Source organism: Chelonoidis abingdonii, chromosome 10 (genome assembly GCF_003597395.2).
Source record: "Chelonoidis abingdonii isolate Lonesome George chromosome 10, CheloAbing_2.0, whole genome shotgun sequence".
NCBI lineage: Eukaryota > Metazoa > Chordata > Testudines > Testudinidae > Chelonoidis > Chelonoidis abingdonii.
The window spans coordinates 26,435,656-26,452,402 of NC_133778.1; the positions used below are offsets into that span (position 1 = coordinate 26,435,656).

The 16,747-nt window shown below is 36.4% G+C and overlaps 1 long non-coding RNA gene across 1 annotated transcript in view; it reads left to right on the forward strand.

Moving 5' to 3' along the window:
* Positions 1-324: 324 nt before the first annotated feature.
* LOC116815194 (uncharacterized) overlaps positions 325-16,747 on the forward strand; it is a 149,502-nt gene continuing 133,079 nt past the window's right edge. The window contains exon 1 of the long non-coding RNA XR_004371434.1: positions 325-458. This is a non-coding gene — a long non-coding RNA (uncharacterized LOC116815194). The remainder of the gene's footprint in view (positions 459-16,747) is intronic.

Below are 16,747 nucleotides of genomic sequence, written 5' to 3' on the forward strand. Positions count from 1 at the left end.
ATCTGGATTACAGTCATAATATTACTGTAAAAATTGCTGAGAAATAGACTGAAGAATGCACCGTATTAAACTAATCTTCTTTCTCTACCAAAACTGAACAGTCAGTTCAGTAATAGCAGCAATAATAATACTAATAATTAATAATACCAATACCCTAAGCTCCTGACATGGGTATGCTAGGAATATCTGAACAGCACTATGTCCAAACTACTCATTCTCTAGTGAATGTAGCCATTTCAGACAACCCAGTTTGTAAAACAGGGTTCAAAATTAAGTTGGCCTAGCTGGCTAGGTAAAGGGCCTGATAATCTGCTCTCTGTAAAGGGCTGTTGCCAATTACTCCCTTTTCATCAATACAGGAGAAAGGAAGTCAATGGCACCAGTGACAAGCTGGATTTATCCACTGATCCGCAGCCAAATGGAGACAAACTGAGTTCTACATGCATGAGAATGCCAAGGTAAGTACAGTCATCTCTCAGTCCTCACTCCTGGATCTTTTAGGTATTGCACAAAATAGATTTGTCATCTTGATAGAGTATGTATTGTACCTCTCTATTGATATATAACATGTGCAGCAGGTTTAAGATAATTTCTGCAAGGTTCCAAGGGCCAGAAGTCATTCTGTATCCTACAGCATCAGGGTTCTAACTGAAGAAAACTTGTAGCATGGGGTTTACTTACAGGGACATCACAGTAACTGAAAGGGATAATGCAAAATGTGAAGTAAATTAAAGCAAGATTAAAGGTTAAACATATATATGCAGCATGCGATCATTTTTGGGCTTATTGGACTTTGGCCAAATTGAAGACCACTGAAACACACAATGAGATTATGTGAAGGGAAGTATAAAGAATACTACACATTAAGGCCACATGCTAACGTGCATTCCCTCTGGGGAAAATAGGAAATAAATTAAATGTGACCCCCCAGGCCTATGACAGTCTTAAGAAGACAAAAATTCTAATATTGGGAGATATGAGAGATCTTGTAAATTTAAACAGAGCATAGGGGTGAGAGGGAAGGAATCCTTTCAAGAGGCACTGCAAATGATAAAAGGACTATAGTTAAAAATTGGATTTGGCTATAAGACAGAATGGTAAACTGTATTGAGAGAACTAGTGCGTTTTGAAAAAAAAAAGGGGGGGTGGGGGCTTTGGTTTAAATGACCCTGGAAAAGACTGAGCAGATATGATCAGTACAGAGCCAGTCCTATGAGGAAACCAGCCTTCTGCCAGGTGCTTGTGACACTCAAATTCCTTTAAAGTCAATTGCAGTCAAAGGTACTCATCGCCTAATAGGTTCTTGGCATCTCAGAAGTCAGAGCCAATCGCCAACAATACAATAGCAAATATAGAACTATTACTACACCACAAAATCTGAAATATGTTATTTCCTGTTCAAAGTACTGATAAACAGAGACATGGGGTGCCAAAATAATAGACTAGAGCTTGTCCAAAAAGATTCTTTGGACAAATTCACATCACCCATTAAAATAAGGGCTGAGTCAGGATAAAACATCTGACATCGCCTCTGACAGGAAGGTCCGGAGAGTGAAGGAGCAAGGGCACATATTCTGTCCTCATCCATCCTCCCAGCTAAAGGTCAGGACTCAGGCAGGGATGCGTGCGTCCTGGAAATGACTGAGTGGCTGCGCAACTGGTATCAACCAGAGGGTTTGGCTTCCTGAACTGCAGGATGTTGTCCTAGGAAAAAGGTCTGCTCAGAAGAGATGGGGCACCTGATCTAGAATGGGAAGAGCATCTTCATGCACCAAATTGCCCATCTGGTGAGGAGGGCTTTAGATTACATTCAAAGGGGACAGGTGACAAAAGCCTGGATGTAAGCATGAAAAAGGTGAACTTAACAAAGAGCTAGATGTGGCGGGGGACATGGGAAATTACAATAGGGTCATAGGAGCAACAAGAAGGAAATTAGTGGGAGATGACTTAATTGGCATCACAGATTGCCTGGAATATTGGTAAATAGGGGTATAGATTGTTCAGCAAGGACAGGATGAAAAGGGAAGAGATGCTGTACTGTACGTCAAAAATATATACATTTGTTCTGAGATCCAGAAGAAGAGAGACCAGTTGAAAGTCTCTGGGTAGACAAAGGGGTGGGGGGTTGAGAAATAGGGATGACATGGTGATAGGGGTCTACTGTAGACCACCAAATCAGGAAGAGGGAGTAGACAAGGTATTACTAGAACACATAATAAGTATCTAAAACAACAGACCCATGGGGGACTTTAACTACCCAGATATCTTCTGGAAATGGAGCACAGCAAAACACAAAATGTTTAATAAATTCTTAGAATGTATTGGGAACACCTTTTTGTTTCAGAAAGTGGCAGAAATACCCAGAGGAGCAGTCATTTTAGACTTGATTCTGTGGAATTGGTAGCAAAACTGAAGGTGGAAGGCAAATTGTGTGAAAATGATTATGAAATGATAGATTTAAGGAAAGTAAGGAGTGAAAGCAGCAGAAATCAGACTTGAAGAAACACAGAGAATTGGCATGTAAGGTCCCCTGGGATGAAAATCTAAGGGAAAAAGAGTCCAGGAGAGCTGGCAGTTTCTCCAGGGAACAATATTGAAGACACAATAGCAAACTATCACGATGCAGCTGAAAGAGAGGAAGAATAGTAAGAGGCTGATATGGCTCCATCAAGCGCTCTTTAATAGCCTGAAAATCAAAGAGGAATCCTACGAAAAGTGGAAACATGGACTAATTGCTAAGGAGGAATACAAAAGAATAGCACAGACATGTAGGAACAAAATCAAACTAAGGCTTTGACTACACTGGCACTTTACAGCGGTGCAACTTTCTCGCTGAGGGGTGTGAAAAAACACCCTCCTGAGCGCAGCAAGTTACAGCGCTGTAAAGCGCCAGTGTAAACAGTGTCCCAGCACTGGGAGCGCGGCTCCCAGCGCTGTAAGCTAATCCCCTCAGAAAGGTGGAGTACCTGAACCGCTGGGAGACCTCTCTCCCAGCGCTGGCACCACAACCACACTCACACTTCAAATCACTGTCGCGGGAGTGCTGCCACGGCAGCGCTTTGGAGTTTCGAGTGTAGCCATGCCCTAAGGCACAAAATAAGTTATACTTAGCACAAGACATAAAACGCAATAAGAAGAGATCCTTTAAATACATTAGGAGCAAGAGAGAGAGAAAAGAAAGTGTAAGTCCTCTACTTGGAGGGGAACGAGAGCTAATAACTGATGACAACAAGAAGGCTGATGGGTTTAACGCCTATTTTGCTTCAGCCTTCACTAAAAAGGTTAATGGTGTCCAGATATTCAATATTATTAATACTAATAACAAGGAGGAAAGAATGTAAGTCAAAATAGGAAAGAACAAGTTAAAGATTATTTAAAATGTATTCATGTCTATGGGAGCTGATAAATTTTATCTTAGGTTACTTAGTGAACTAGCTGAAGCAATCTTGGAACCACTAGCAATTATATTTGAGAACTCATGGAGGACAGGTAAGGTCTCAGAGGACTGGAGAAGAGCAAATAAGATCTGGGAACTATAGACCAGTCACTCTAACTCCAACACCTGCAAAGATACTGGAATAGATTATTAAACAATCAGTTTGTATGCACCTAGGGAATAATTGGGTTATACGGAACAAATCATGTCAAACCAACCTAATTTCCTTCTTTGACAGGGTTACTGGCCTAATGATGTAGGAGAAGCGATGCATTTTAGTAAAGCTTTTGATACAGTTCCACATGCCATTCTTATAAGAAAATTAGGGAAATGTGATCTAGGTGTAAGTACTATAAGATGGGTGCAAAATGCTTGAAAAACCATATTCAAAACATAGTTGTCAATGGTTCAGTGTCAAACTAGGAGGATGTATCTAGTGAGATACCGCAGGGGACAGTCCAGTGTATGACTTGGATAATGGCAAGGGGAGTATGCCTATAAAATCTGCACATGACACCAACCTGGGAGGGGCTAGGAGTACTTTAGAGGACAGGATTAAAATTCAAAATAACCTTGACAAATTGGAGAATTGGTCTGAAATCAACAAGATGAAATTCAGTAAAGACAAGTGCTTCACTTAGGAAGGAAAAATAAAATGCACAACTATAAAATGGGGAACATCTGGATAGGCGGTAGTCCTACTGAAAATGATCTTGGAGTTACAGTGGATCAGAAGTTGAATCAGAGTCAAAACCATGAAGCAGTTGAGAAAAAAGCTAATATTATTCCAGAGTATATTAACAGGAGTTTTACATGTAAGATGTGGAATGTAATTGTTCCGCTCTGCATGACACTGGTAAGGCCTCAGCTGGAGTATAGTGTCCAATTCTGTCTACCACACTTTAAGAAAGATGTGGACAAACTGGGGAGAGTCCAGAGGAGACAACAAAAATGATAAAAGGTTTAGAAATCTTGACAAAGTTTAAAAGAAACCAGATCCTATTTAGTCTTAAGAAAAGACAGAGGGAGGACCTGATAAGTATGTTAAGGGCTGTTATGGAGTGTCAATTGTTCTCCATGGCCACTGAAGGTAGGTCAAGAAGTAATGGGTTTAATCTGCAGCAAGGGATTTAGGTGAAATATTAGGAAAAGCTTTCTAACTATAAGCATAGGAAATAGGCTTCCAAGGGAGAATTTCCATCATTAGATGTTTTTAACATGTTACCGATGGTCCATGTTTACTTAGTCCTGCCTCAGCGCAGGGGCTGGATTTGACATCTCAAGGTCCCTTCCAGACCTACATTTCTATGACATGCCAGAGAAAAAGCAAAACTCCTGAGCCAGAGCCAGCAGAGAAATGTATAAATATTTGCAAGCGCAAGTTCCCTTTTGTGAAGGTTCTGGAACAGCAGAGAAATAAAAGGGAATGAGCCAAGGCAATCTTGTCTTACTTACAGAAGAAACATCCACCAGTCCTGTAGCTACTGTGCTTACATACAAATCAGGGGAAAGGAAAACATTACTTATTTTCATACATCCCATTTTCATTTATTATCAGGTTTTTGTTTTTTTGTTTTTTTTTTAAACATCAGAGGATATCTCCTTCAAATTAAGGTCCCAGTCATACAGAAATGTACGCACATATGTAACTGTGAAACAGAACTTTTGGGGGGGAATTTCTATGGCATGTGTTATGCAGGAGGGCAGATTAAATAATCACAGTGGTCCCTTTTGGCCTTGGAATCTATGAACTTTTCTTGTCTGAGTGGTCTTGTTGAGTTCAGTAGGGCTACTCATGCGAGTAAAGTTATGCACATGCATATGTCGGTGGTCTAAGTGAGCATGGTTATATATTAGTATTAAGTAACAAATATACCTGACATTATGCTAAGATTTCTCATCAGGGTGTGCCACCTGATCAGTAAACACTCCTTCAAGCCTGGGCCTCCTCAAGCTGTATGTTAAAATCATATTATTGGTTATCGATCAAATTTTACAAAGGTTTATCTTCAAACCAAACACAATAAACTACATATTTTGTAAAGAGTTGCCATCTTGAACCCAATTATTCTATTTGTGTGAGGAAAGTTATTTATGTATGTGAGTGTTTGCAGGATTTGGCTCTAGCACCTGAGGCTGGGATTTTCAAAATCTCTTAATCTGATCCTGACTCTGCTCCCAGTGAAGTCCATGTTTGGCCAACTCAGAGTTCTTTTGATTTGCCAGAGAACCATGATTTAACAGAATGCCTAAATACCTCAAAGAGAAACTGTCTATTTCATCTGGATAAATTCGGTGTTATGTTACGTTCTTTGTTTGTTTACTATCTTTAACAAAATGTATATAAACATGATTAAGAAGTGGACATTGTGATTTGCAATCATATCTGTATTTTCTTGCATTTAGAAAAAGCTGAAAAAATAAAATACTTTGTTGGAAACCAACCATTTAACAACAACTTGAAAACCTAAACCGGACATGGATTTTTTTTTTTTTCATTTAAGGGTTTACAAAATTCTCTATTTCAAACAATCTAGTCCTGGGTAGTTTTGTTTCTTTCAAAACTGTTGAGTTCTTGGAGTTCTTGTTCTCAATTTCTGTCTCTCACATGGAACATTTAGCATCTGAAAGGCATGATAAACCTCATATTTTGAAGATCATTTTCAATTTCTAGACCAGGGGTTGGCAACCTCTGGCACATGGCTCACTAGGATAAGCACCCTGGCGGGCCGGGCCAGTTTGTTTATCTGCCTGCATCGGCAGATTTGGCCGATCGTGGCTCCCACTGACTGCAGTTCACCGTCCCAGGCCAATGGAGGTGGCGGGAAGCAGCGCGGGCCGAGGGATTACCCTGCTTACCTGGTGAGCCATGTGCCAGAGGTTGTCAACCCCTGGTCTAGACTACCTGCTATAAAAAAAAAAAAAAATCTTAAAAATCCTTGGAATATTGGTAGGTTTTTATACTCTCTTATCTACTTTATGGAACATGAGTATCTTCTTTTGTGAGCTGACAAGCAAACCATTTAATACATTTTTCATTGAATTCACATATCTTTGCTCTTGAGTTCAGAAACTGTATTTCGGATTTATGCTGCAAAAGCTTAGTAAATTTTAGGGCTGTCAATTAATTCCAGTTAACTCAAGCAATTAACTCAAAAAAATTAATTGTGATTAATCACAGTTTTAATCGCACTGTTAAACAATAGAATACCAATTGAAATTTATTAAATATTTTGGATGTTTTTCTACATTTTCTACATTTTCATATATATCGTATTCTGTGTAGATTTTTATTACAAATATTTGCACTGTAAAAATAACAAATAGTATTTTTCAATTCACCTTATTCAAGTGTAATCTCTTTATCGTGAAAGTTTACAAATTTACAAATGTAGATTTTTTAAATTACATAATTGCACTCAAAAAAAACCCCAGTGTAAAACTTCAGAGCCTACAAGTCCACTCAATCCTACTTCTTGTTCAGCCAATTGCTAAGACAAACACATTTGTTTACATTTACAGCAGATAATACTGCCCTCTTCTTATTTACAGTGCCACCAGAAACTGAGAACAGGCATTTGCATGGCACTTTTGTAGTCGGCATTGCAAGGTATTTATGTGCCAGATATGCTAAACATTTGTATGCCCCTTCAAGCTTTGGCCACCATTCCAGAGAGATGCTTCCATGCTACTGACGCTCATTTAAAAAAAATGCATTAATTAAAGTTGTGACTGAAGTCCTTGGAGGAGAATTGTATGTCCCCTGCTCTGTTTTACCCTCATTCTGCCATATATTTCATGTTATAGCAGTCTTGGATGATGACCCAGCACAGTTTGTTTTAAGAACACTTTCACTGCAGATTTGACAAAACGCAAAGAAGGTACCAATGTGAGATTTCTAAAAATAGCTACAGCACTTGATGCAACGTTTAAGAATCTGAAGTGCCTTCCAAAATCTGAGAGGGATGAAGTGTGGAACTTGGTTTCAGAAGTCTTAAGAGTAACACTCCGATGCGGAAACTACAGAACCTGAAACACCAAAAAGGAAAATCAACCTTCTGCTGGTGGCATCTGACTCAGATAATGAAAATGAATATGTGTTGGTCCGCTCTGCTTTGGATTGTTATCGAGCAGAAACTGTCATGAGCATGGATGCATGTTCCCTGGAAGGTGGTTGAAGCATAAAGGGACATGTGACTCTTTAATGCATCTGGCACATAAATATCTTGCAACACCAGCTACAACGATGCCACAAGAACAGCTGTTCTCACTTTCAGGTGACATTGTAAACAGGAAGTGGGCAGCATTATCTCCTGCAAATATAAACAAACTTATTTGTCTGACTGAACAAGAAAGAGGACTGAAAAATTTTAGATTATTTTATTTTTGAATGCAGTATTTTTTGTACATAATTCTACATTTGTAAGTTCAACGTTCATAATAAATGGATTGCACTACAGTACTTGTATTAGGTAAATTGAAAAAAATTATTTATTTTGGTTTTTTTACAGTGTAAATACTTGTAATCAAAATAAATATAAAGGGAGCACTGTACACTTTGTATTGTGTTGTAATTGAAATCAATATATTTGAAAATGTAGAAAAGATCCAAAAATATTTAAATAAATGCTATTCTATTATCATTTAACAGTGTGATTAATTGTGTGATTAATCGTAATTTTTTTTAATTGAGCAATTAATCGCGATTAATTTTTTTAATCGCTTGACAACCCTAGTAAATTTGTATCATTTTCCTCCATACTATGGAAACATTTTAGCTAACACACATTGCTCTTCTGCTGCCTTAATGTTTCACTGTTTTATTCTGTTTCATTTGTGGTATTTAAGGCTTCTGTAAATACTTACGCATATGAGGAATCTCATTAAGTTCAGTGGTACTAAATGTCAGTGGTTTCCAGATTGATGCTCATAGGTGCAGTGTAATTATTCAATCACAAAGAAAGGATTCCATGATGCAGCACTAAAATAATGGAGAAACCACAGAAAAATACAGTCATAGCCATAAATTTGAATTTTAAGTTTATTCAGAAATAAGTTATTTTTATGTGAGTTTATTGAAGACCAGTAGTCTGATTCTCAGCTGTGTCAATCAGTGTCGCTCCCAAAAAGTTAAAATGGAATGAAATAGTGGACAAAAAAAGACATTACAGACAGAATGGTTGAATACAAAAATCTGCCATTTTTATAAGACTTCCACTCCTGTCCAGGTAGCTCAGCATCTGCTAAATGAGGGCTTAGCACATTTGGATCAGCTTAGTTGGAATTCTCTAAGAGGCGAGGGGCAAAAACAGCAAGAAGTAGACATAATAATAGTATCTAAAAAAAGTAGATCTAAAAGTGTGTGGTCCTAATTAGTCCTGGGGACTCGTTTGTTAAGTTTTACTAACAAAAATGCAGATCTTCAGTTTGGACCATGTGTGCCCTTTTGTATTTGCTACCTAAATATGTTTTTAAGGTGAATCACATAGTATGTGATTTGTGTTTCGCTTCTTTAAACCGTCAGGGTTTTCTCTCTTGATTTTTCGGGGTGGAAGGAAACATCATTCGTTTGGATTACGGGTAACTGGGGAAAATGGCAACAATCGTGGTTGATTGCCCTGTAGCAAAGCAGCTCTGACTGCTCCCAGTGGAGAGCCGTGGCTTGTGTCACAAGAAAGCCCATGCTGTACCTATTTTTTTTCTGCATTAATTCTACTTTCTAACTAGGCAGGTTTATTCCAGCAGGTGCCCTGCAAACAAAGATGTTGAACTATATGTAAAAGGTAAGAGCTGCCTGCAGGCGCTCTGTGTGAAGGCAATACCTTATCACACAATGATTAAGTACACCTTTGTCCACAGTTCAGTAACAACGTGCCAATGGGGCTTAACCCCAACTGGTCGACCACAGAGTGTACAATGTCTTTTTCACATGGAGAAAAGGCAAAGGAAATAGGCTCTGAAACTAATAGATCTGTCTGTATACCACCCCTCACTGAGCAGGACATAGGCAAAGATAAGAACACAGAATAATGTTCATATCTCTTTTAGGCACAGTCATCACAAGACAGAAGTGTATTGGCATGGTGGGTTACACAGCTGTCAGAGCCAGAGTCCAAAGTGCTTGTTAGCAGAATTCAGTCCAGCATAAAAATCCTGTTTCAATTTAAAATCACTCAGTTGCAAGGGTTTTGTCAGTCTGCCTCTTTCCCACATGTCAACATCATTGATCTTTCTAAATTTGCCCAGTAAAATAAAAATTATATGAAGTATAGTTCTGCTTCTATGTATAAGTGTGAGCGGGAGGGGGAGAGAAGAAAGCTTCATGTGGCCCTTTGCTCAACTGTTCATTGGCTTGTTGCCAATGTCCAATGAAATGTGTGTGTATAAATACTGTGTAAACATTTTTATTATGATTGTGAAACTAAGGGAAGCCCCTAACCACCACCTTCCCATCTGTCATTATTGGCTAAATACATTTGAGAGTTCTCATTACCTGAAGTTAAACTGTGACTATTAACGTGTGGCAAAGTGTAATTATCTTTGTAATCTGATAAACTTTAATTATCCAAATCCTAATCTTTAAAACAAAAATAGGTTTGATGTCTGTCACTAATTTTTTTAATAGTCATATAGCTAGAGTTAGGAGTAAGATGTTTTGTCCTTTTTACATTATAAACCTGAGGTGCCATGTATTTAGCTGAGACCTCTTTCCTATGTGTCAACATCACTGATCTTTCTAAACTTGCTCGGTTCTCCAAAGATAATTTTGTTTGTCCCTTCATGTGGGAAATGTAAAATATTTTTGTTAATGAAAGTAGGGTCTGTTTGTTGGTTTTGTTAAAACTAAAGATTTTTAGTTACTCTGTACATTTTTATTGCCAATATAAGGAAGAATGAACAAAAAGATGACTCGTGACACACACATAAGCAAACAAGAGGTGGAATCCTGGACCTACTCAATGAGAGTTTTGCCGTTAAATTGAATGTGGCCAAGATTTCATCCATAGTACTTTTACTATGAATATATAGACCTAATTCTATGAATCTCCTTCATTATGTCCATCTACAAGTATATCAGGCTTCCCTAAGTATTTCAGTTGGTATTATCAATTTCACTTATTGTGAAATTTCGTGGTGATTAAACAAAGACACTTAGGAGTAAATAGATTGAAAGTTTTACTTTCACTAATTCCAAAAAAGAAGACAGAAAATCAATAAAAATAAATTCTGGCTCTTGAATTAAGTTTACTAAATAACATTGTTAATATCTTAGTCAGTTTTCTATTGAAAGAACTGAACTGTAACATTTGTGTAAAGTCAAATCTTCAGTGTACACTACCTATGATGTTTTGCATACAAAGTATCTTCTAGTACTTGACTATATTCAGGTTATTAAAGCATGTCAAAACAAATTATGCATCTGAGATTAGTTGTAGTTAACATTTTATACTGAAAAGTACTTTTCCTTTTAAACATTCACCAAAAATGTTTATGATAGAGATGTCTTGTTTTGTTCATCTTTCCAATATCCATTAAAGTCATGTGTTGTTTATTCCTAAGGGAGATCTCATAGAAATGAGGGAAGCTGCAGACAATTTAGGAAGGGCTCAAGCTAGGAAACTAGTACAAAAAATTGTTAACATTTTAGAGATTTCTAACATACTCACACCCCCTTTTATGCATTTTTATGAACACTCATGAGAGTGAAGTCTGGTTCATAACAGTGATTATGAAAGGTGAATTGGGTCCCATTGCTATAATTACTTTAATCACCAAAGTTTATTTTTTTGGATGGGGAAAAATCCCTTCAGAAATGAGTAGTTTAGAAAGATTATTGTATTCCTTCAAGGAATAGAAACAATACCTCGTTGCTTAGGTGACCAGTCACACAGATCTGACATCATGTATTCAAAGGAATACTAGCAGCAAACAGTTCATGAGCCACTCATAGTTTGAAATACCTTCACCAAAATAACATCTCATATACTGAACAAATCCATGAAGACTGAAGTCTTATAATGGACAGGTCCTGAACTGGATCAGGGCAGGATTCACTAGTTTTGTTGCTTGTTGACAATTGTTTTCCCATTTCTGAAAGGGATAGTGAAGCTGTTTCCAGTGAGAGATCCCTAACATCTTGACGTGTTTGCTTGAGTTTGAAGTGCAGGAGCATGTTCACAGTTGCTGCTTTTACTTCAACAAACACTTCACAACAATAGAACTCTCAGTATTTTGCTTTATCCCTCCCTAGTATGTCTCTACCAGCTACAATTGCCAAAGAAATTTCACATTTGTGAAACTAAAAAAATAGTGGATTCCACAAGCCAATTTGTGGAAAATTTTAGGGCCTTTACATTTCACAAACATGGAAGAGTGAGAGCCAAAGTGAAAATGTTGGAGCAAAATTGTGTGGAAAAATGTTCATCAGTTTGTCAGCCATGAAAAAGGACCTACTAAAGTGATTGTTACGTGCCCTATCACGTCGCATTACCTTTTGAGAATGGGTCTGTCTTAAAAACACAGTAATAAACAAATAAAAAACATAAAATCTAATTAATACATAAAGTAAATGCAGCTGACAAAATATTCAAGGGAAAGCAAGGACAAAATTCATAAATCAAGATAGTTAATTATTATTTCCAATACTTGTTACAATGAAAGATGGCACTATCTAGGCCATTTCTCAGTAGGATCTGTCATGAACAGATGTCCACTGCCTTGGGTGAACATGTGCAAACTGAGAAATGTTTACCGAGTGCATCATTAGTTTCCTTCTGTTTTTAAGCCAATGAGGCTGAAGAACAAATTAGTCACCTGGTCCTTGCCAAACTCTAGTTTTATTAACCAAAAGTGGTACATTACTTAATCAGTGAGGGGTGAGGAAATGCTAGAGCTGAGCTCAATTTGGATAACAAACTCTGATTAAGAAGGAATTTGGCAATTTCAGATTGGAATAGGAATTTACAAATTTCAGAGTTCCCCCCCAGATGTAGCTTTATTAGTGTAAATTAATATATCCACTTAGGACATACACTTTGGATACATTAAAAATGTGGATATAGCTGATATTCAAACAGGTAACATTCAGGTAATAGAGAAATAGGAACAATGAAAAATTCTAAATGATCACCAGACTTACTGAGAATGAAATTCTGTGGGGCATTTGAACTGCATTCACATTTTTCTTCTTGGTCATAGCTAATAAATCTAGTGGGCCAAATTCTGAGGTTCTTGCTAAAACAAAGCCTGAACGTAATAGGATATGATAAAAGTATATGTGATCTTGCACAGCAATATTGCAGCAAAAGAGGCCAATGCAGGCTGAGGGTGAACAGTATGCGGAGATGTCTCACAGCACAAATGTGAGATGTCCTCTCTACACACCTCAATATTGAAATCATCCATTCAGTCTTGGACACCTGTCCTTCTTTTGCAGTCACTTCAAACCTGTGTCTGTTGGGCTTCATCCCTATGACACAGCCTTAACCCTTGGTCTCTGTACAATGGTGCCTACTTCCTATCTGGACATAACCATAAAACAGCGATACCCCATTGGTTTAAACATATTCCCATTGGCCCCAAGTGATAAAGATTTAATTATTGAACCATAATGGTTATATTATTGTAACATTCCTTCACCATGCACACTAACAATTTCCCTTACACAGTTCAGACAAAGGGGATGTGTAGATAACGGCCTGATATGTGAGTATATCAGTCCCTATTCTTATCAAGTATAACTCCTTTTAAATCAATGGAGTTAATTAGCAAAGAAACTGACCAACTCTATATATGTGTAAAACAAAACAAAAAATTACCTGTCACAAAACCTCAAAACAGAAAGATAATGAGTAGAATATTGGTCCATGGGGAATTCTAAAACTTCATTTTATTTCGAAATCAGAATGAAAAGCCAAAATTTCCTATGCAACAAAAATCTGAAACTATGAACATTTAATTTTGATAATTCTGAAATGCTTGCTTTTGTCTTTTATACTATATATAAAATACGTAATTCATGTATTATGTATAATATGCAATATAAAATTGTTTTAATAGATGAGTCAAAACTAAATTCATTTGAAAGTATAAAGTCAATATGAAATATTTTACCTTATCAATATGAAACATTTTGAAATTTTCAAAATATGAGAAAACTGGAAAAAAACATTTTGAAGTTTTTTCCAATGGAAACAAGATATTTTGATTTCCCCACCATCAAAAATTTCATCAAAATCACCACTTTCCTCCAAACCCCTTCAGTGTTGATGAAAAAGACATTTTTGATAGAAAACTTTTATCGGAATATTTTTGGCCAACTTTAATCATGATAAAGTGGAGAAGATTCAAAGATGAGCAGCAAAAATTATTTCTGGGGCTAGAGGAGCTGATTTATAATGATAGATGAAGTAATCCAAATATGTAAAGCATAATGTAGTGACATTGCAGCAAAAGTGGTCATCATAACCATCTACAAGTACTTTATTTGAAAAATATACTCTCAATATCAACAAGAAAGAGGAATTGTTTAGGGTACAGTATGATAAATGGAGAAGTAATGGGATGAATTATTATTATTAGGATAGAAAACCAACCAATTACAAACTGTAATTACCAAGGAGTGCTGCTATATGGTCAGCAACCATGTGATCTCCTGAAGATTCAGTGTTGTGATATGATAACCAGTGATGGTCATAAAATGAACAGACTATCTTACGAACCAAGATAGAGAGTATGATCCGAGTGGTGCTTGATTTGCAGGGAGGCTACACCTCTTTGGGATTTGCCATGATGATGATGATGAAGGGGATAAAATTAAGACAGATAATTTAGAGTAGATATCAGAAAGAACTTTCTGACAGTGGAAGCTATTAGACTGTGAAAGAATCTTGCAAATCAAGTAATGGAAGATATTGAAATAGCTATTTTTGTTTTTAAAAATAGCCTGGATAAAGTCATAGCAAATGAATTACAAGGAATAATCCTGCATTAGAGAGCATATGAAGATATGACACATGATAGGCCTTTTTCATCTCTAGTTTTTGAGTCTATGCTTAGTTTGTGGGATCACAGCATAGTGTTGCAGGGCCAAAAACCAACAATCTAAAACACAAATGTTCTTAAGTGACATTTCCAGTTAGAGGACTCCCCCACTCTCTCACACACACTTTTTTGCCTTTAAACTGAATAACATTAAAAGATTCTGGGGTTAAATTGAAAGGCATGGAAACATGTATATAAAAGCATGAGGCCAAATTCTCCCCTCACTTATTCTTGTGAAATCACGCTGAAGCTAATGGAATAGCAAGCTATAAGTGAGCAAATTATGGCATATGGATAGTATTACAGAATGTTTCTTCCACTACATCAGAAATGAAATTAAACAGGACCTGCTTGCATCTGCAGACATTTTGCTCTAATGGCTTTAATGGGAGTTTGCCTGAGTAGAGAATGCATACAACCTGAGTAAGAGCCCTGGGGTATAATGCCTTAATGAAGAATGCTCTCCTAATGCAGTAGAGAGATTTTGCCATTGACTTCTGTAGCAGAAGGATTGAGCCTTAAGCATCTTGCTCCTGAATAGAACTGGAAAATTTACTATGCTCAGATTGAGGTTTCTCAAACTGTTTTCTTTGTCTAGTGTGATACAACTCCCCAGCTCTCATCATCCTGCGAGTCTTCTCCATTTGACCGCTTACTATCTTAATATTTCTTTTTTTCCCACAGGGCTCAGTTGCTGAATTTATCAACTTGCATTTCAGGCTACACAATACATTAAGCATGTAAAATGTGGGATGAATTTTTTTAAATGACATACTGGATTACAAATTCCTTTATTCTTCTTTGTCTTATGGTTGTGCATTGTAGGTAGACCTACTTCTGAAGACAATATTTGCTTCTAAACTCACTAGCATTATAAATGTTAATGAAGCATGTTTAGAAATGGATTTGATTAGCAATTTCATTAGCTTTGAATAGACAGCAAAGTAATGTCAACATTAAATTTAACTTTATCTTGCATGCTATCATAGTTAAAATAACAAGAAGCATTTTAATTACAAAAAAGCCAACACTCATTAGATGAAACTAAAAGTATTAGTTATTTCTGTCTCTTTGGCCTATTTCACATTTCTTAATAACAAAACAGGACTAATTGGATAACAAGATAACATCTTGTTAGAGCCTTTTGAAATATATTGAAGAGTTTTGAAAGAACTATATTTAAGAGTAAGGAAAGTGTAAGAAATGTCATTTTAGGCAATTAATATATATATATATAGTCTATTTTTGAGACAGGTGGGATAAAACAAATCAGTAAGATATTTTCTAGCATCTACCACATACCTACAATTAATTTCAACCCAAATGCTGCAAATGAAATGAAAAATAAATATTAAAAAAATGTAATTAAATAGGTTTTAATAGTGGCTTCTTAGATTTTTTAAATAAGGCTGTTTTTAGCTTGCACTGTCACTATTGTGGCAACCACTTGAAGTTTTATGACACCACAAATCACTTTTTATCCAAGATAACTCTTGGCCCTTTTTATTCTACTGACAACAAGTCTCAGAACGACTGGATATTAGCTTTTCAGATCCACTCTAAACTGAATGCTTGAACTCAGATTTTTTTCTACAATATCTTTACAACTTCTGTAAATATATTTGTTGATGTATCTTAGCTATTATAATACAGTAACTAGATATAATAAATATATAAGCTAACACGTATTAACAATTTCAGATCAGAGAAAATGTCAAATTAATGTTTAAAAAGAATTAAAGTCTTTGAATTTTACAAAGTAAAAAACCTATAATTTACTAGGCTCTTAGAAGATTAGTGTATTAAAATATGCACATACTTAACATTTTTTAAATATTTTTATCATTACTATTGTTATCTAAAGCTTAGCAAGTATATATTTTTCAGTGTAATAGAGTAATTATTTCAAATGATGTTTCACATAACTGAGCTCCAGAGTGAATCTGAACTCCAAGAATAATCTTTCTGACTCTACCGCTATAGCTCTAGTGCTATATAATTATTCCAATACAGAATAAGCCCACTAGTTATACATTTCATATCTTTGGTAATTCAAGGCCTTCATATATTCCAGGCTCACAACTAGAATTATGAGCAAGGGCTTCTTATGAAAATATGGACCTCCCAATATTAATTTCAGGACCTGATTTTTTTAAAAAAAACTGAAGTTAAGGACTGAATACAACAATGCAAGCAAGATTTGTGTGTCTAATTGTATATGCAAGTTCTTTCATGGCACATAAAGGTACCTGGTTGCCATGTTTCTGG